Source organism: Lepidochelys kempii, chromosome 14 (assembly GCF_965140285.1).
Source record: "Lepidochelys kempii isolate rLepKem1 chromosome 14, rLepKem1.hap1, whole genome shotgun sequence".
Classification (NCBI taxonomy): Eukaryota; Metazoa; Chordata; order Testudines; family Cheloniidae; genus Lepidochelys; species Lepidochelys kempii.
The window spans coordinates 48167379-48186555 of NC_136393.1; positions in this window are offsets into that span (position 1 = coordinate 48167379).

Consider the following 19177-nt stretch of genomic DNA (forward strand, 5'->3'; position numbering starts at 1 on the left):
TTCCCACCACGGCTAGCCCTTCCCCACGCTTCAGGAGACGCTGGAGTAGATGATCCTAACCGTCCCCTCTAACCTTTAAGACCTGAGGGACCCCATCCCGGAGCATCTTAAAAATCACAGTTCCCAGACTCTGGAACAGGGGCTGCTTTGCCGGGCTCACCTTTCTCCCTCTGTCAGGTTGGCCGATGGGGATAATGAGCCTGGAGATCTCATTCCCGCTGCTCTGAGTGGTGCCCATGTGCACACGACCCAACTCAGCTCTTACTGTATCCCAGGAACGTCTTCATCTTCTGGGAGCCCCATGGCAGCAGTGGGATGATTTAATGGACTCCCTTAGTCATGGGGCCTTTCTCTCGCTTTTTTTGTTTCAGAGCCAGCGTCCTGGAATCGTCTCATGGTGCGTGGAGTGGTGGGGGTGGTGGGGGAGCTAGTCTCACTATACGAATGTGGGTTTTGGAAAGGTAGAGGGAAAGCGTTTGCCTACCCGCGACTCGTCTTCAGGAAGCTGCTGACTCATCCCTCCCCGCAGCCTGGAAGTCCGCAGGATTCACAGGAATCTGAGCTCCCCGCAGTGTGTGACAGGGACGGGGCCCAGGCCCAGGGAACCAGAAACAGGAATCCAGACCCAGCCCTGGAGAATGGTGAAGGAGACCTGCTCATGGAGGACAGACGCTTCACCCAGGAACCCAGAGGAAGGGATCCATTAGGTGGGGACACGGGTGTGGCCCAGGAAACTGGAGTAGCATTGCCAATCCTCCAGGGTGACCGGGAGTCTGCAGGAATTAAAGATTAATTTTTAATTAAAGATCATGTCATGTGATAAAATCTCAGGAATCCGTCCAATTAAAATTGGCAACCCTAAACCGGAGTGGCGGAGAGGGACCCATTAAATGGAGACAGACATGGGCTAGGGAACCAGCTAGAAGAGCTGATCCCTCTTACGGTGCCTCTCAAATGGTGGGGACTAAACTGGGCGAAACTTTTCATCTAAACCAATTTTAGGTGAAAAATGCAGATTCAGCAGTTTGCGAATTCGTATCCGGTCTGCTGAATTGTTCACGTCCAGCCCCTCCCCCCAGTTCTTAACAAGTCGAAGCATTTCGTTTAGACACTTTCCAAAGAAACCATTTTGATTTTTCAGTTTGAAACAATTTTTTGTTTAAAAATGTCCTTCAATTTTATTTTAAAAATTCAAAAAGTTACAACCCTTGACATGTTTCTGGGTTTTGTTTTATTTTTAAGCTTTTTGGTTCATCAAAAATTTGGAAAAAATTTAGTTTTGTTCAACCAGAAACCAGTTTTTTTCCATCTCTTTTTTGAAATTGCCAGCGACCAAAAATTCTGTTTGCCCAGCTCCAGGGGCGGGTGAGGATTTTAGCGGTAATAGTAAAAAGAAAAGGAGGACCTGTAGCACCTTAGAGACGAACCAATTTATTTGAGCATGAGCTTTCGTGAGCTACAGCTCACTTCATCGGATGTAATAGTGTGGGTCTCCGAGTCTCCTTGTTGCTCAAAGTTTTCTTACTGTTACAAATTTATTTGGGATGAGGGCAGGATGGGCAAAAGCTACCTAAAAGTGGGGGGGCTGCTGACAGCCAAACTGTGGCCCAGCCCCTGTGCCACCCCTTCTCCTTGAGGTCCTGTCCCCTCAAACCGCCCCTTTCCCTGAGGCCCCCACCTCATGTTGCCTTTCTTCCCTGAGCTCCCACTTCACACCACCCCTTGCCCCCAAAACACCGCCCCCCCTCCCGCTCCCTTCTCTTCCCCCTCATCCAGTCGCTCACACTTATGGCCAGAAAAAAGTGGTGGGCCCTGGTCTCCCCTGGATGAGAGTGGGAGAGGATGAAGAACTCCTTTCAAATATAACTCCCCCCCGCCCACCACCACCTCACAAAAGCACAATTTTGCCAGCAACAGCAAAACATGCACCTAACCAACCCGGGCCAGTCACGCTGTGTTGTGTGTGACATTCCAAATTTTTGTTTAGTTTTGGTGGGAAAAACTCCATGTTCTCTCTCAAGTGGGCAGAGAAATCCCAAATGTTTTTTTTTTTTAAATGGGAACTCTTTTCAAATGATCAATGTAATCCAAAGTGGCATTTTTAGTTCAAAGGTTGCATTGTGAGTGTAAAACCATTTTGACCAGCTCTATTACTGTATAACAAGATGAGTTTATTTTTCATGCTGCATTGTTTGGGCCACGTTCCAAGTGGTATTTCAGTTTTTGCACCGCTCTTCTCTTCTTGTGTCTGCCCCTCTCATAAGCTGTGGCCTTAATCTTGGCCCTGGAAACCCTTATGTGCATGTTTAACTGTAAAGACTGCTGTGAATAATTCCATTTCAATGGGACAACTCTGAGGTCGGGTTTAGGCTACGGCCCTATATCAGTGTAACTATGTCATTTATTTAATTTTCTTTCTTTTATATGTGAAAATTATTGAGAGCTTAAAGCAGGTAAAATACATGAACAGGTTCAGACAGTCCAAGTTTGTCAGTGCAAAGTGACAGCAGAGAAGTGGTATCTGCTAGTTTTCCATAAGTCTCTCAGGGTTACCCAGGATAACTTTGGGGATCTCTGTCTTGCCTCTGCAATGTTCCCTGAAAGTGTCCAAACAGCTCAGAGATGCAGAACCATTCCCTGGATCCATGCTTATAGCTGTCTTCCCTGGAAAGCAGTCTGGCAAGTGTTCCTGTCAGCTCATTGCTAAGTTATCTGCCAAAACGCTAGAGTTTTCAGGTGCCTAAGTAGCTCCTGGAATCATGGTGAACTTATCCTCCCCACCACCACCAAAATTTGAAATGGTGCCCCTGAGTGCACGGGACACTACCGTGCTCCCCCCAGAGGAGCTGCATTAACAGGCAACTCTGCAAGTTCTCTGCATGCCTCTGCAAGTGACCCCCATGCCTCTCCATTTCCTTGGCCACATGTATCCTGTCCCCATGCTGGCGGCTCATCCAGAAAAAGAAGGAAAGAGCTCACCACTGCAACCACCTGAGGGATGTGTTGGGGTGAGATCAGCTGGTCAAAGCAGGCAATAGGGACAGAATCGGAGACTTGAAGCTCCTCGAGTGACCTCTGACCTTTCCAGACCTGCCCTTCAATCAGACACAGCCATTGTAAAGTTGAATGTGATAGTAACTAGACCCATTTTAAACCCTTCACCACACAAGACAAAGCCCGTAGGATTCATCATTAATGATTTATTTCTCCTCCCCTGGATTCCTGCAGCCACCAGCCACCTTGGAGCTTTCCCTCGTCTCTCCCAGGCTGGGCTCACTGGATGGCAGGAGCTCAGCGGAGGGTCCAGCTTTGCTCTTTCGCTTCCATTCTTCACGTCTTTGGGTGGCTGCATTTGCAGCTGAGCAGCCTGATGGAAACACTGAGTCCTCTGTCTCGGCAGGCAGGCCCAGCAGCCAAAGCCAAAGACTCCCTGAGAAAAGGGCAGGTTTGCCTCAACTCTCAGGAGTGGAGGCTGGGCCCATAGGGTAGGGTTACCATATTTGAACTTCCAAAAAAGGGGACACTCCGGGGTGGGGTGGGGGGAGGAGTGGTAGCCCTGCACCCTATCTACTCCCTCCCCCTTCCTGCCCCCTGACTGCCCCCCACAGAACTGCCAACCCATCCAACCGCCCCCGCTCCTAGTGCCCTGATCGCCCCCTCCCAGGACCCCGTCCTCTATCTAAGCCTTCCTTCTCCCTGTCTCCAACTGCCCCCTCCTTAGACCCCCCCACCCTAACTGCCCCCCTAGAACTTCCTCCCCTACCTGTCCCCTGACTGCCCCGCCCCCTATCCGCACCCCCGCCCCCTGACAAAGCCCCGGGTCTCCGACACCTATCCAAGCACTCCCTGTCCCCTGACTACCCTTGCAGAACCCCCGACCCATCTAACCCCCCCCGGCTCCCTGCCCCTGACTTCCCCCCTGAACCTCCGCCCCATCCAACCCCCCCTGCTCCCTGTCCCTTGACTCCCCCGACCCCTCTCCATATGCCCACCCCCTGACAGGCTCCCTGCAGAACCCCTGACCCATCCAACCCCTCCTGCTCCCTGTCCCCTGACTGTCCCTTGGGACCCCATGCCCCTTCTCCAGCCCCCCGGCTCCCTTACCCTGCTGCTCAGAGCAGTGTGTCTGGGGTGCGGAGCCAGACACAGTGCCGTGCTCCCCCGCAGAGCACGCAGCTCCCCACCCCACCCCCAGAGTGCTGCATTGGGAGGGAAGTCCTGGACCTTTTGAGAGTTTTACAAATTCCTCCCGGAGGGCGATTGAAAACCCCAAAAGCCGGACATGTCCGGGAAAATCCGGACGCATGGTAACCCGACCACAGGGACTCCAGGATCTGCAGCTGCTGCCACCTCTATGGTGAATCCTCCGACTCATCACCAACCAGCTCTTCCCCATTCTGCCAGCCGGCCCCACGGTCTGACCGTGCAGGAGAACAGAAACCCTTTGGGACAGCAGGAGAGTCTCCCCAATGACGCAGGCTTTGCATGGCTTCCCACGGTCACCGGGAAACACGACTACCCTGCCCCAGGAGTCTCTCAAGGAGCTGCCGGCGCAGTCACTGGACACCCACTCGTGATGGTCTCGGGCAGTGGCATTGCAGAGGGAGCTGAGCAGACCGTCCCTTCCGTGACTTCCTGAATTGCTGCCAGGGTGGATTCTCTTCTGTGCTAGAGAGAATCCCCGAGGAAAAGCAGCCGTGGTAGGGGAGCGGGCAAGACAAGCTCTCCCCCTGAGCCCTTGAATAGCAGGCAAGCAGAATTCTGGGAGCCAGGGATCAGTGTGTCTTGCTGGGAGAGCAGAGCTGGAGAGCAGAAAAGGGCACTGGAGGAATTGTAGAAAAGTCAGTGTCATGGCCGGGTCATGGGCAGCCAGACCTAGTGGTCAGAGGCAGAGTCCACACTCACAAGGCAGGAGTCGAGAGTCAGCTGGGACTGGACACTGGAAGAGCAGAAGCAAAAGACCAAATTGCGTTCAGCACCTCAAGTCAGATGAGTCACCCCGAGTCCGCATGCCAGGAAATCAAGCCTGGGGAGTGGGAGCAGGAACAGCCAACACACGGTCCAGAGGGGGCAGGTGGGCACTCGGGTGTTCAGACAGCTCCTTGTTCCTGCTGCTGGTTTAAGGAGGTCCCGGGGGCCGATTAGCTGCTCTGGGACTCTGCCAATGGGCCTCAGGGATGGAGACTCAAACTGGATCTGGACTTCGTCAGTCCCAGATAAGCAGTTTTTCGTAGGCTTCCAGGTGGCGTGCTGGAGGGTGGCTACTCCCAGGAACCCTGCAGACCCGGGTTAATGACCCATGACAGTGAGTGATCTCTCCCCGCTCAAACCTCCTGCGCAAAACAGTCTCCAGGGTCCTGAACACATCCTCTGAGAATAAAAAAACACAGTCATGAGGACAAATAGGCTATGGAACAGGAGCCCCCTCTGTGTTGCAACAGCCCCAAGTGCCCAGAAGAGTGGACGGTTCTTACCTCCAGCAGATGCCTGGGATCTTCCATCTAAGCCTCACTGGGACCCCTGTTGTTTGGTCTGACAGGATGAGACCATCTGTCCCCCCTGCTCCCTGCGCTAGGCTGGCTGCAGCACGCATCTGTGTAAGAGGCTGGGCCAGAGAGATGTTACAGTCAGGGTCCAGGCAGCCCAGAAGGAGAACAGAGGGTCTGAAACCAGAAGACGAAGCAATCAAATCAGCGGATTCGACAGAGAAGTTTTGTACCCTACAGGGACATCAAAGAAGGTCTGTTAGAAAAGCTGAGATGTTAGTCTGGAAACTGCTAAGGCAAAGATTGGGACTTGTTAAGATTCAGTTTTAGTCACTACAAAGTGTGTTGTGTTTTGTTTCTCTGTTTGAAATTTGTCTCTTTCTCTTGCTTAGTGTCACTTAAATCTCTTCTTTGTTACTGTGCTTCCCAAAGCACCTCAGCGTTGTGTGTTCGAGTGAAGTGTGAGTCTCCAGCCTACCCAACTGGCTGAGCTGTGCCCTGTCTCTCTGAAGGTAGCGAATAATTTCTGAGCGGTGCTGGGCCCAGAGTCCAAGGGCAGTTCACCAGACATCTCCTGTGAAGCCCAAAGAGACCAAAGGAGCAGGAGCGATTCAGGCCCCACTGACCCATGGGAACTTCCCACAGAAGAGGCTACACTGGGCTCCAGACACAGCCAGCAGGATCCCTCCCACAAGCTGGGCCATGTCCTTCCCCTCCCAGCCCCACAGCTTCCTCCCCACCCCAGCCTCAGGAACCCCTCCCACCTCCCTGCTCTCCGCACCCACTCTCCAATACCAGGCTGTTTCCAGATTGGAAGCAGGCGTGTACCAGAGTTCACTCACCGCTAGATGCTGGCCAGGCCTCGTGTCACCGCTTTCTCGCTGGGCTAGCAACCCCGCTGATACTCACTCTTGCAGTTTGTTGGCTGGGAACTCAGACCCCCAACCAGGTGACTGGCCTTTAGTCTACTCCTTCCTGGAGTCGTGCTCCTTCCAAACAAAGTCCAAAAATGTCTTGAACAGAAACAAGGCCTTCCACCCTTGTGGGGAGCTCTTCCTCGGCCTGATTTTGGCTTGGCCTACCCTTCTTGGGTTTCTATGGTCTTCTATGTCCCCTTCCTTAGGGACGGTGAGAGAACCCAGTCCTACCCTGGACTCCAGGTTTTGGCCAGAGGCCGTCTACTGAACAGCTCGGTCTGCTTCTGTACTTTTGCTGCTGTTTCCCCTTGTTTCCTCTCAGGTGGGGCTCACTTGGTCATCAACTTGGCCTAGCCCCAGGCTTGGCAGCCACAGGCCAAGCCACCCTGTTAGATACCCTCCTCCTTCAAATCCGGTCCAGCCCAGCTGACAGGTTTGCTGAGAGGATGGTGAAACCCCATTGCTGATCAGAAGGAGGTCAGAGTCTGTTCTCTAGGAGCTGAAGGTCCCTTTGTCCTGCTGCGGGAAGTGGAGCTGGAGAGCGGAGATGTTAGGTGAAAGAGACTGCATAATGGAGTTGGAGACTGAGGGATGGGAGCCTCCTCCCACAAACGCTCCCAGGAGAACAGGTTTGAGGAGTTCTCTGGGGAGCCTCTTGCTAGGAAAAGAACAAGGGTGGCACATTGCTGGAGATGTCTCTGTCCCAGGGATGGGGGAAGCTCCCAGGCAGGCTATGCAGCAGGGATCCCATTTCTCCCCCCAAGAAACCCATATGCCCAAAGAAGTCAATGGCTCTTACCTCCATGAGGGAGCGGGGTCTTCCCTCTCAGCCTCTTTGAGAACCAGCAATGCTTGGTTTCCTCGGACAAGGGACCTGTCCCCACTGCTCCCTGAGGTGGTTCAGCTTCTGATTGCAGCCATCTGGGAGGCTGTCACACACCCCAGGGCCTAGAAGACACGGGGGGAGGAGGCTCCTCTTCATGTCAGACTCTGAGAGCCCAGAGAAGGGCCAAAGGAAGAATAAAGGGCAGGAGATGAAGCTAGCCCTGATCCTCTGTCCCATCCTCACCTCCTCAAATGTGGAGCTTCCTGAGCTTCAGTTGGACAGACAGTCTGTAGCCCTGACCCAAAGGTCCTTCTGCGCCATATGGGGCAGGAAGATCTCTGCCTGGGAGCACGGGGAATGGGCTGGGGGTGAGATCAAGGAAAGAGGGGAGGGGTATGGGTGTGAGGGAAAGAGCTCCTGCCCCAGATGAAGGAATTTTTGGGGGCCGAGGGAAGGACCCGGCTCCACAGAGAGGGGAGAGAGTTTCTGTGAGTGCCAGGGGCCTCCATTTCCGCTTCCACTAGCCCCGCATTTACAGTGAGACAGAGCAGTACCTGCAGCAGGGAGCGGGACTTGCTGAACAGGGAGGGGAACCTTTCAGAGCATCAGAGGAGCCACAGCCCTTGCAGCGCCTCGGGCATCTGGTGCAAGTGCCTGATGATGTGAAGCTGGCCCATGACCTTGGCTGTGACATCTTCGTGCTGCAGGGGAACGAGAACATGTCAGAGACGGAGACACTCCCCAGGAATCAGGGAGGATGAAGGGCACCTGGAACCAGCACCATCATTTCCACCCAGCAGCTGCTCATGTCTGAGTGGTGGATTCACCCTCCCGACCCCCAGGATGGAGGCTTGCTGTCCTCTCTAGTGACCTCCGGTGCCAACCCCCCTCCTTGTACGGTGAGCTCCTTCCACCTCCCCATCCGTGCCCCTGACAGCTGTTCCACCTCCAACCCACCGGGGGACACCGCTCAAGTTCGTAGAACCCTCTCCTCCACCCCCACCTCCATCCCCACCCAGGTAGGGCAGGGAGGGGGCTCTAGCAGGGTGGCGGGGGCAGGAGGGATTCTGGCAGCAGTGAAGTGGGATGGGGAGAGGTTGAGACCTTTCCCCAAGTCACCCCAGTGACAAAAGCTGAAGCCACAGGATGGCAGCCCTGGTGAAGGGGGCATCTCCAGTCAGTCCTTGGCCTCCCAGGCTGCCAGGGATGGGAGCAACTCTCAATGGTGGCTCGGGTGACATGGACACTAGGCCATGGGGAAATGGGTGCAGCTCTGTGGGGCAGGAAAGGTTCCCAGAGGGCACTTAGGGGATTCTCCTGTCCTTCCCAGGAGTGATAGCAGAGCACCACATCCTAAGAAGAGAAGTCCATGAAGTCCAGAAGTCCCCACTAGGCTCCTTGCCACCAGGCCAGCGAATGGCGATCGGATGGGAATGAGGCCCTGGGCCCCACCCCAAGCTCCTGAGTCGATTGCAGCTGCTTACCGTGACCCCCATCAGTTGCTGGGCTTCCCCCAGGAGGGAGTAGACGAGCACCAGCCCAGCCTGGCTGACACGCAGCAGGGGGTCGTGGATGGCCAGCACTGCTGTCTGCAGAAAGGATCTTTTCTGCCCGTCGCAGAAGAATTTTCCAAAGACCTAGAACCAAGAGGACACGAGGCTCGAGCAGATTGACCAGAGCCAGCCTCCAAGTCCTGGCCTTGGACTTGTCCAAGTCCAAGTCCTTGTCGATCCAGGAGCCACTCCGAGGCCTCCTCTGTGATGTTGTGGCAATCACCCATTTCACCTTGGACTCCAGTCTGGGGGCACTGTGTTACGGTGTGTTCGAAGGTTTGGATATTCTCACCACAGTTTTGGGGCAGGGGTGGGGGAGGGGCGCGATGTCTTTGATTTTCTACTTGTGCAGCAAGTAGCCGTAATTTGGGTCAATGACTATGTGCTTCTTTGGAACAGTGGCTGAGGTCCAGATACGCTGCCATTCCCTGGCCAGGTCAGGAGACAGGAGGGGGGCGCATGTGGTCCATATTGTCTCTGGAGCTCATTGTGTCCCCAGCCAGTTCCCAGACTGGAGCATTCTGCTTCCTGACCGGCAATGGAATTGGGCAAAGCCCACCTCCTTTCTCTGCTTCTCCAGGGTGCAGGGAATTAAACAAGGGTCTGATCAAGCAATCGTGACTGACTGACTCAGGGCTCTCCTCTCAGACACTTGGGGATCAGCCAGGGGGACAAGGAGCAGAGAGACACCCAGAGCCATAATCCTATATTAATTCACCCACCCGGGGATCCTCCTTATGCTACGTAGCAATGCAGCCATGCAAGACACTCAAATCACGGCAACTAGCGAGGTTCCAATGTGGGACCTTTAGCACCAGCCTGTCCCACTGGTTGCTGGAGGAGGAGCTCTGAGCTGGAAATAAGGAGTGGGCTCTTCTCCTGTCTCCAGGAGGCATCCACTGCAGGGAACCAAGCCAGCCCCACTCCCTGAGCTGTGTCATGCCCTGGCACAGTGCCCTTACCTCCCCCACTCTGGCTGTGTTCTTGTAGCCTAAGAGCCTGCTGTCCTGGTGCCAGTCAAAGCACCAGAGATCTTCCGCGTCACGTATGGTCAGGCCTGGAAGAGAGAGAGAGAGAGAGAGAGAGACTTTTCTATTCTGGCTGCAGTTCCAGTGTCCTTCCAATCCCATTGGTGGCTCCACAGTGGAGTGGAGAAGACCAGAGGCAGAGAGAGACTTGTCCTCAAGCTGGGGTCAGTCGGAGAGAAATGGTCTGGGGTCCCATTATCCACCTGTGGTCACTCTCAGTCCCCTCTTGGGTTCCGTGTCCCAGCTGGGTTCCTTACCCCTCTGTCGGAGCAGCAGCTGGTAGAGCCGGTAAGTCCCCTCCCTGGCCTGCCGGCTGATGTCCTTGTCTGGATCGCTGACAAATAGAGCCAGCTGGGCCACATGGTGCCCCATCCTAGGAAACTCGGCTGAGATCTAATGGAAGGGAGAGGAGAGGGGACTCCATCAGTATTTTCCTGTCAGCTCCCTGTCCCCCCTGGGCCAGAGGGCTCCTTCCCCTTAGCCCCTCTGCAGGAGATGCTGGGGGAGAGGAGCTTGAGATCGACCCTTCATTTGCTCTGCTGCCAAGGGAGCCCGGAGCTGCTTTGGGATGCCAAGCAGGGGCTGGAGCATGGTCCCCTTAAAGGCCCAGGGACAACACTGAACCAGGACCAGAAGAACTTGACTCAAGCCGAGCTCAGTCCCTGCTCTGACTCTGCCTCCCCATGAAGGACCCTCCTAAGCCACGGCCCCAGCAGCAGCAGATCCTGCAGACCGCCGGAGCCAGCCCGCCTCCGCCGGGAGCCAGCAAGCTGGGGTTGGAGGTCACTTACGTCAAACTCAGGGAGGGTGACTGTGTATCTGAGCAGGGCTGTGCTGCTCCTGATGGCCCTGGCTCGCTCCTGCGACACCCTGGACACGACCCAGAAGTTGACATGCTGTGGGGAAAGGAGGCAGGTCAGACTCAATGGCCAGCTGCACCTGCTTTGCAAATGAGCCCCACGCCCCCAGCCCCAGGGGCCTGAGACATTCTGCACAGGGGGGAATATCTCAGGCCTTGATGGCAGAGCTTTAGAAGGGGATTCTTTCCCCCAGAACACAGCTTGTACCTTACAGGTCACAACTTGTCAGCATCTCTCTACATTGGGACAATGTTCGGGGTTGGGGCTGGTCCCATCTTCCCAGAACTCCTGATTCCTGAACAGTTCACCAGAAAGGAGACTGAACCCTCGCCCTTCCCTGCTACGCAAATCCTTGGGGGGGTGTAGGGAGTGACTGAGAGCACAATCCCCCAGGAATTTCAGAGCAGATCAGAGGGAAGGGCTGATTCCCTGGGGTCCTCCTGTTTCTCTAGGAAGGAACGTGTGCCTCTTCTCTGAGAACCATCTCCCAAATCTCATGGGGGGGTGTGTTGAAGGGGCGGGGGAAGGGTGGGTTTTCAGACTCTCACTCCCCAAGACAGCCAGGAGCCCTGTGGTTCGTGCTCCGCAGAACCAGGCAGAGCTCTGGCTTGAAATCCCAGCTCTTTCCTCTGTCCCTCAAGAAGGAAGGACCTGACACTGCATTGCACTGACCTCCCCAACCAAGGACGGCCTACTGGGGACCCAGCTAGGAGGACAGAGTAGAAAATGGATCTTCCAGGCTCTCCTTACCAGTCCCCCAAAGAGTTCAGGTAAAATGGGGCTCACCTCCAAGATGAAGTGGAGCCTGTCTGTGTCTGGGGACTCTGCCAGCAGATTCCCCAGCATGGCATCCAGGACCTCTGGGATGACTTTGTGCAGAGCCTGCAAAGCATGGGTCAGAGTTAGGGAACCTGAGCCTACACCTGCCACAGGATGGGAAGAGGGGTCTCTGGGAAGCAGAGGGGGGGAGGGATAGCTCAGTGGTTTGAGCATTGGCCTGCTAAACCCAGGGTTGTGAGTTCAATCCTTGAGGGGGCCATTTAGGGATCTGGAGCAAAAATTGGGGATTGGTCCTGCTTCAAGCAGGGGTTTGGACTAGATGACCTCCTGAGGTCCCTTCCAACCCTAACCTTCTATGAATCTATGAAGCACTGGGGAGACTCCCAAACACATCTCCTGGCCTCTCTCCTTCACATCCCACTGCAGGCAATTCGCAAGAATTGATGACCCCTGGACCTTTGATCCATGAGCTTCGCAGGTCTCTGCAGAGGGCCTTGTAGGCAGAAGAGTATGAAACAGCCAAGTTGCTATGGATGGAAGCTGGGTTTCTGGGCAAAACACGGCTTATGAAAGAAAGAAAGAAAGAAAGAAAGAAAGAAAGAAAGAAAGAAAGAAAGAAAGAAAGAAAGAAAGAAAGAAAGAAAGAAAGAAAGAAAGAAATCCCCCAGAGAGGGGTAATCTCTTCCCTGCTGGAGGGAAGGATCCAACCCTGCAGCTTGTTCCATCTCCGCTACCCCACCCCTAAATCTGGAGCTCCAGCGAATCAAGGGAGCAGGACCGAGGACCACTCTGGAAGAGGAGGAGGATGGAGGAGGAGGAGGTACCTGGATGCCGGTGGTGTCCTTCTCCGTGCCCAGGGTGAAGACGGAGTGAAGGGCAGCTCGCAAGAGGTGGGTCTCTAGGTCTGGCTCCAGGGCAGGTTTCATGGTGCTGGCAAGAGAGAGGAGCTGGTGTTAGACTGTGCAGTATGGGGGTGGGACTGTGGCCAACACGGACACCAACCCACAGGGATAGAGGCACAGGCTGGCGAGAATGGAAACTGAGGCACTGAGCTCGGGAATGACAAGGCCAAGGCGTCCCAGACAGACAGTGGCAGGACAGGAATAGCTCCTGTTCCCTGGAGCCTGCTGCCCCTCCTGTATCTGAGCCCGGGAGTGAGCCCCTCCCCAAGGCCCCTGTCATGTGATGGGAGTGAAAAGAAGAGCCCCGCCAGGAGAGAGTGACCCTTCCCTCCCCACCATCTCTGCCAGAGGCGCCACTCTTGGGAGGTGACTCCCAGCCTTGGGCCTGAGCAGCACTGGGGTGAGGGGAGCCGGCGGGGTGGGGGGTGGGGCTGTCTCCGTACCAGAGGTTGCCCACTGCAGCCAGGGAGTGGGCGAGGACGGCGCTGGGTGACGAGTCGTCGGGAAGCTCCTCGATGAGCTCCTGTGAGACGCGAAGGAGACAAAGGAGCGTGTGAGATTCAGGCCCGACTGACACCTCCCAGTGAGGAGATGACACAGCCAGTGCCCCACATGGCCAGCGGGATCCCTCTCCTCCCGCCAGCTGCCGTATGGCGTGTCTCACTCACCACGATCCTCTTCGCCACAGCCGCCTTGCAGCAGCGCAGCTCCAGCGTGTCCTCCCCTCTCTCCCGTGCAGCCAGACAGGCGGGGTAGATGGCCTGAAGGAACAGGAGCTGCTGCTCCTCATCCTGGACCCACCAGGAGTGGGGGATAGCGAGAGAGAACCTGTTAGCGAGGGACCTTCCTGCCCCACCCACACCATCTCCAGGGCTCAGGCCTCAATGCGGGATTGTGGGGACCCGCCTATTCTCCAAATCCCCCACCACTCCTACGCAAGCAGGATCAGGAACCGGGACAGTGCCTGTGGGGGGAGACGACCTCGGCTGTTGTGGGACAAACACCCCCATCTGGGGGTCCCACATCATGATGTAAAAGGACCACATTAGGGGTGGTAGATCAGGAGGGACAAGACCCTCGGCAGGGGGTGGGGATGCTAGGAAGGGACAGGGCCATCTTGGTTCCAGCCCAGGTGGGGAACATTTGTACCTTATCTCTGCACTGGAGCTGCTCTCGGATGACCTTGAGAGCAGCTTCATCTTTGGCCACGTCCACCCCTTCCTCCTGCTCCGAATCCAGGGGGGTCCCTGCACCCAGGAGAGAAGGGAACAGGGTGATGCCTGCTGCCACTTGGGGGATGGACGGGGGCGTGGTGGGCAGAGCAGGATTCAAGACCCCCCTTCCCACCTCAGGCACCCAGGGCAGATCGGGCCCCATATCTCCCTCTCACTGATCCCGTCAGCCCCCAACAGCTGCCGAAGCCCAGAGCAGAGCCCCCCCTCCCCTGCCCAGGACCCCAGGGGAGGGGCCTGTTCCCCCCGCCCGGAGCAGCAAGGACCAAGGTGGCAGCAGCTCTTCACGCCCCCACCCCCAGGTCCCCGTGCGAAGGGGCAGCTGTGTGACGGCTGCTGCTGTCCGTGGGGTTCGCGGGGCTCAGGCCAGACACCTGGGCTGGGGACCCCCCCCCGTCTCCCTGGGAGAGCGTCTGGGCCCAGGGGGTTCACATCCCGTCCTCAGCCCTCCCGGAGCCCAGCCCGGCTCCTCACCTGGCACAAAGCCGTGGCGCCCGTCGGCCTGGCTGCTGCCAAAGACCCAGGTGCTGCCGCGGTCCCAGGCTGAGCTGCCGGTGCTGGGCCAGGGACCTTCCCCCTCCTGGCCGGCGGGGGCTGGAAGGGCCTCAGAGACCGGGCAGGGCGAGGCCTCCTGATGGGAAGGAGGGCTGGACTCCTGGGGCCGCTGCTGCCCACACAACCAGCCGCAGAGCCACCCTGTCCGGCGCCCCTCCTGGGCTGGGTCCTGTCTGCAAAACCGCAGCCTGGGCCAGCTCCACCGGGGCCTGGTCGGGGCCGCTCCCAGCTCGGCGCCTGCGCCGGGAGCCGGGGTCCTTTTCCAGAAGGCCGGGCACTTTCGCCGTCTGGGCTGGACGGGAGCTGCTTCCCCGCCAGCGGGGACGCAGGGCTTGCTCTGCCCCTCGGGAAGGCGGCAGCTGCTTCCCTCAGGCTCTGGGGCCACCGGCAGAGCCTTCCTCCGCAACATCCGCAGGAGCCTGGCCATCCTGGAACCGAGCGGGGAGCAGGGCTGAGTCTGGGCTCAAGGCAGCCTTTCACTCCTGGGCCTTTTCCGGCCCTCCTCCTCCCTGCTCCAACCACGGCCGCCCCCTCTGCCCCCACAGGAGTGCAGGGAGAGCCATCTACACACACGGGCAGGAGTTCGTTGCACGATCTGCTCCCAACGTTCCCCCTCGTAATCCCTGCTGCTGCAATATCCAGGAAGTCTCATCCTTTTCCAGCAATGGGGTCAGTCCCAAAGACCATCGCTTCCTCTGGACAAGCAGCCCCCTCCTGTCATCCCAGGCCACACTCCCACCCAGGCTTGAGAAGGAAGAGAAACCAGGAGTCCGGACTTCTCCTGGGAAACCATTCCCACGTCAAAGTCACAAAGACCCTTGGCACAGGAAGACCAGGGCCCTCCTCGTTCCCCCTTGATTTCCCCAGCTCAGAGACTGTCAGTCTGGGGAACAGTGTCCCACAAGGGAAGGGCTGGAAGCCCCATTGCTGGAACCTTTCCAAACACACTGGAGACGGCTCTGGAGAAGCCCCTGCCCTGTCTAAGAGTGAGGGGCTCTTGGGGGCTGATTGCAAATGAAATCCCCCTTTGGAGGTATTCTCTCTCTGTTTCTGCCTCTCCCCACACAGACAGGGGAAGCCACCTAGGAACCCGAATGCCACTCACGTGCTCTCAGTGATGGTATGATGGATGGCGGATGTTCAGGGTCAGCAAACGTCCCTCGCCCTCCTCCTCACTCTCCAAGCCCAAGGCAGGCTGGAGAGGGTGGTGACCTCAGGAGTTACCCTGCCCAGCCAGCAGGCAGGGTGATGACACGAGGGCGATCGACTGGCTGTGAAAAAAAGAGTCTGTCTCATTGCCAAGGGATGGAGAAACTCTGCCAGCAGCAGGGGGTTCAGAACACTGCCCTAGGGTGGAGGAGACAGCGACTCCAGGATCCTGACATCCCAGCACTTCCAGAGCGCAGGAAATAAGGTGTGAACATTTTCATGGAAACCGTTTTCTGTCAGAAAACCCATTCAGGCAAAACCACTTTGTTTCTTGAAATCATAACAAGTAAGATAAAATTCTTTGCAAAAATATTTGTTTGCAAAAGAAGAGCATCTCCTGTTTGTCACAGTGCATTAAACTGCCTCGTCGTACACAAAGAGGAGACACAATGCTCTGGAAAATTAGACGAGATGCTTCAGTCTGAGCTAAGTAGTTGCTGCTCTTCACAATTTCAAAAGAATAAAATGCAAATCAAATCGAATATTAGGTCATAATCTGCTATGGCTCAGTGTGATAGGACACCCCCGAGTCTGCACTGCTCCGAGTGACACTCTTCAGTGGATCCCCATCACCCACCCATGGCGAGGTAGGTGGGAGAGGATTGTTAGTTGTCCTTGACAGAAGGAGAAACGAAGGCTGAGAAAGGAGCAGGGACTTGTTCAAGAGGATCATGAACTGCTCCAAGACAATGAATGGAGAGCAGCATCAACATTGGTCAAACATCTAACTAGTTGTGACTTATTTGCTTGGTCATAAAAGAGAGCAACAAAGACCAGAGTCAATAGCCCCCTCCTCAGCCAATCAAGGTTGAGACTTTGAGGGGTGGGAGGCTAAGAGGTCACACCAAATAGCCCAAAGAATGGCCCAGGTCACCACCGAGGGGATCACTCTCGGAGCACTAGTCCAGTCTCACCTCTCTGTGAGGGCCTCCCACAACCCCCATCCCCACCCTTGCTCCACCCACAGAACTCCTGGTGGTGGGAGGAGAGCAGAGGAAAAGGACAAAGGAAGCAAGAAGAGAAAGGTAGGAGGGACAGAGGAAAAGGAAAAACAAATAGGAGAACCCCCAATGTCCCCAGTAATTCTAAGGGACAAAGTCCTAGGTCGGAAATAAAATGCTGCCCCCACAATCTAGTGTTTTCCTTTCCTAAAAATCAGCCGGCACCTGATGGATCAGACTGAACAGGTTCCAAACCTCTCCGAGGCGCTTACCTTCTCTACAGGGACGTCTGTTTTCGAGCAAAACCACTACAAGAAAAGGAGAAAACTCCGAAGAGGGTCCTCCTTGCGCTCACGAAGGTGCAAGTGAATGCTCTCTCAGTCCTCCAGGGGAGACCTCGAGAAGGAGACGTGCTGAAGCAAAGCCACAGGGATCTCCGAGGTGGCCCCTGTCCTGCACCCCTGTCCTGCCTGGCTGATGTCAAGACCTCTCTGTGAGATCATCGCCTCCCCACCGCCTTTGTCCAATAGGCTGAGGTCCTGCCAAAGGCCCTTGTGATGTCACTGCCACACCCAGCCCTCCCCTGCAGTGCTGATGTCCTACCCCTGTCCAGCCACACTGGATGTTTGAGCTGCTTCCCCTGGATCACCCCACGCAATGAGCGTTCATTGTGGGGATGACACCGACCACACAGTAGAACACAGAGGTTCTTCCCCAGGCCGCAATTAGCTTTTCACAAGTTAGTCGACTTTATGGCCAGAAGGAACCGTTAGAGCATTTAATCTGATCCCCTGCGTATCCTAAGGCCTCCTGTATGTCAGAAGAGCTGGGCTTTTCTTTTACTCAAACATTTTCCAGAAAGGCATCTAGTCTTTATTCGAAGAGATCAAGAGATGGAGAAGCCATCATTTCTCTTGGTACTTTGTGCCAAGGACGAACCACCCTCTGACAAATCTGGGTCTTATTATCATTATACTTTTTCTGATTTCTGCTTCCATCCATGGGGTCTTGTCATGCCTTTCTCTGCGACATAAAAGAGCCCTTTTATACTCGACATTTTCTCTCCATGAAGTCAAGCAACTCACCTCTCATTTGTCTTTTGTATCTACTAAACAGATTGAGCTTTTTCAATGTCTCATTAGAAGGCATCATCCCCATCACTCAATTTCGAATCTTTTCTGTACCTCTCCAATTGTTTTAACATAATATTCAAAATGTGGACACAAGAACTGGATTCAACATTCCAACATCAGTCTCACCAATGCTGTTTCACTTCCCTTTCCATCCTCACTACTCTATCCATCCAAGAATGGCTTTAACCTTTTTTACCACAGTTTCACATTGACAGATCATGCTGAGCAGTTTGTCCACTATGGCCCCGAAATCCTTTTCAGGGTCACTGCTTTCCAGTGGATTGTCCCCCATTCTATAGGGTGCCGCCTGAATCCTTTGTTACTGGAGGTATGGGGTTGCATTTGGCTGTATTAAAACCTAATTATTTAGTAAGCATTTTAGAAGAACTAGCCCATTAGAGAGAGAATCATGAATTACTCAAAGACAATGAATGGAGAAAAGCGGCAAGAGCAATCAAATACATGTTTGGTTACGGCCTATTTCCTTGATTTTAAAAGAGGGTAACAAGGACCTGAGTCTCCTCCCTCACAATAGCCCCAAGCGCCCCCAATCAGCATTGAGACTCTGAGAAGCAGAAAGCTGAGAGTTCTCACCAGATGACCCGGGTCACCACCGGAGGGAGTCACTCTTAGAGCACCATTCCAGCCACATGTCTTTGGGAGGGCCTCCCGCAATGAGAGTTGGAGTGCAACCCCCCATCCCCTCCGGCCCCCGCTCCACACACAGAGCTCCTGGTGGTGGGAGGAGAGCAGAGGAAAAGGACAAAGGAAGCAAGAAGAGAAAGGTAGGAGGGACAGAGGAAAAGGAAAAACAAATAGGAGAACCCCCAATGTCCCCAGTAATTCTAAGGGACAAAGTCCTAGGTCGGAAATAAAATGCTGCCCCTACAATCTAGTGTTTTCCTTTCCTAAAAATCAGCCGGCACCTGATGGATCAGACTGAACAGGTTCCAAACCTCTTCGAGGCTCTTACCTTCTATACAGGGACGTCTGTTTTTGAGCAAAACTACGAAAAGAAAAGGAGAAAACTCCGAAGAGGGTCCTCCTTGCGCTCACGTAAGTGCAAGTGAATGCTCTCTCAGTCCTCCAGGAGAGACCTCGAGAAGGAGACGTGCTGAAGCAAAGCCACAGGGATCTCCGAGGTGGCCCCTGTCCTGCACCCCTGTCCTGCCTGGCTGATGTCAAGACCTCTCTGTGAGGTCATCGCCTCCCCACCACCTTTGTCCAATCGACTGAGGTCCTGCCAAAGGCCCTTGTGATGTCACTGCCACACCCACCCCTCCTTTGCAGTGCTGATGTCCTGCCCCTGTCCAGCCACACCGGATGTTTGAGCTGCTTCCCCTGGATCACCCCATGCAATGAGCGTTCATTGTGGGCTCAAGCCAAATACACAGTAAAACTTCAGAGGCTTCTCCCCATGCAACGCACAGTTTTTCATAAATTAGTAGACTTTATGGACAGAAGAGACAATTAGAGCATGTCTTCTGACCCCCTGCATATCACATGGTTTCTGTAGAGCATAGGAGCTAGTTTTTGACTACACATGTTCCAGAAAGGCATGTAGTCTTCATTAGAAGACATCAAGAGGTGGGGAATTCCCACCACTTCCCTTTCTAGTTTGTTCCTTTGGGGATTCATCCTCACGGTTGAATATGTGTGCCCTCTTTCTCATATGAATTGGTCTCTTTTGAGTTTCCAGCCACTGGGTCTTCTTATGCTTTTCTCTGCTAGATCCATGAGCCCTTTCATACACGA